Source organism: Suncus etruscus, chromosome 18, assembly GCF_024139225.1.
Source record: "Suncus etruscus isolate mSunEtr1 chromosome 18, mSunEtr1.pri.cur, whole genome shotgun sequence".
NCBI lineage: Eukaryota > Metazoa > Chordata > Mammalia > Eulipotyphla > Soricidae > Suncus > Suncus etruscus.
In genome coordinates, this window is record NC_064865.1 from 10,722,138 (window position 1) to 10,724,453 (window position 2,316).

Consider the following 2,316-nt stretch of genomic DNA (forward strand, 5'->3'; position numbering starts at 1 on the left):
ATATTGCAAAAATACAGTGTGATTACAGCAGCAGTCTGCTTTTTGGGCAGGATTCTGTGCAATGCTACCTATTGGTGAGACGAAACCAGAAGACGCCAGATACCACGCAGCCTTCGACATAGGACCTGTACAGAAACCAGGAGCTATAACTACAGAAACCTAACAGCAACCACTGTGATGGTGAAGAACTGTTTCTGGAACCACAGAGAATGTCAAAGGGGTCGGACAAACTAGTAGGCCTGGTCCCTGGAGTTGGTCTTATGCCAAAATACTTCAGGTGTGAGGTTTCCTTGTTTTTAGGCCAAAGATTTCTCCTTCAAATTTCTCCTATATTTTGGCGTGCCTTTGCAAACAACAACAACAACAACAACAACAACTGCCATACACACATCTTTCTTTTCTTCTAGTCCATCTACTATCTTAAGGAGCTGGAAGGATGGCATGGAGATGGAGTGTTTGCCTTGCAAGCAGAAGGGCAGTGGTTTGAATCCCGGCATTCTATATGACTCCCTGAGCCTGCCAGGAGCGATTTCTGGGCATAGAGCCAGGAGTAACTCTTGAGTGCTGCTGAGTGTGACCCCCCAAAAAAAAACCAACAACAAAAAGAGTGTACTAGAGCATCTGTTATTGTATTAACAACTTGATTGGTGGTACAATAATTGTCACAAATATAACTGCTAATAAATTCTCCTTTTTTTTCAATTCTCTTTATTTTTTATTTTAGATCTCCTATTTTCTTTATATTTTTGATAAATTTGCTTCCTATTATCCTGAAACTAATGTATTATGATCAGTTATGTCAACTGTGATACATTTTCTTTTAATGAATTTATTAAAAAAATATAGTGATTGTTGAATCACGGTATTGACCTTGGTAAACCTGCTAATTTTACTCAGATTCCCAAGTTCTATTTCACTCATTTGAATGCAGTGAACCTATGAGTTCCATGAATTTTATCATCTATATGCAGATATTGAACAACTCCAATGAAAGCATAATTTTCTTTTTATGTTTTGTCGTCGAATAGACGACATATCAGATATTAAACTGATAAGAACAGATACTACACTTGATCTTAGTCAAAAGGCTGAGAAGTGATCGGAAGTCTAATTTTCAATTGATGATATATATAAATATTTGGAAGAGTTTGAGGCCATACTCAGCAGTACTCTAGGACCACTCCTGACTCTATGGTTAGTGATCATTTCTGGAGGTTCTCAGGGGACCATATGCACTGCCAGGGATGAAACCAGGTTTGGTCACATGTAAAGTGAGCACCTAATCTTCTATACTAAATTTTCAACCCAGGGAGATAAAATTTTCTCAGCCTTGAAATGCAAAATTTGGGGAGGATGTATTGCAGGTGAAAGAAGAATAAAAGAGAAAATCAGAGGTAGGTATGAATATTGAATGCACTGTGTGGACATCAGTTCTATTAAGAGAAGGATTGTTAAATTATAGAAGGGGTGATTGGATCACTTAGATAAAATACAGAGTCATATTATAAATGTCTTTGTGCTTGTATTAAAAATAGCAGACTTGCTTTATAAGCGACGAAAATGACTCATTTAACTCTCCAAAGACAACCTCGTAGAAAATGGACATACCAACTTTGCAGCTGATCATACTAGGGCCCTTAAGAGAAGGGAGGCAGAGCAAGTACCTCAATATGCTGACATAACCCTGAGGTTCTGCACACCCGGACTCACACTACAACTGCCACCACATCAAAGGCCTAGCTTCACAGGTTCTCCAGTAATCTCTGCAGAGTCTAGCTGCCTGCAGAATACCCCCACCAATATGCAGGGTTTGTGGCTGATATCAACAGGGCAGGCCTGGCTGCCATGGTCCTCAGAACACTATTGGGGATTAACCCCTAAACACTGAGCTGGGAAGTAGACACTGAGCACCCCTGCTGGTGTGATCCCAGAACCAAAATAAATAAACAAAATAAAATAATGCTTAACTAATATATATGACATTCAAAGATTCAGCCTTGTGAGCATGGTATATTCATTGGTGCTTTTGTATTATTGATCTCTATGCTCAGAACACTTTTCTTGAAATATGTTATCATTCAGGCATGTGCTGAGAGGGCCCATACTGGGAAGACTTTAGTAGTTGCATGTCCTAGGGTTCCCAATGTATCCATTCTTCACATAGTTTCCTGCTTTATTTCTTCTTTAGCATTTTCTTAAAAACTTACTTTATAATTTCTCTCCCTGCAATCCAAAGATAAGTTTAATGAGGAAAATAATCTTGGCCATTTTTATTTGCTGTTGAGCATAAGCATTAGCACATAGTATGTGCATAAT

The 2,316-nt window shown here is 38.6% G+C and overlaps 1 pseudogene; it reads right to left on the bottom strand.

The window, feature by feature from the left end:
• Positions 1 to 925: 925 nt before the first annotated feature.
• Positions 926 to 1,100, bottom strand: LOC125996608 (uncharacterized; annotated as a pseudogene).
• Between the last annotated feature and the right edge of the window lie 1,216 nt (positions 1,101 to 2,316).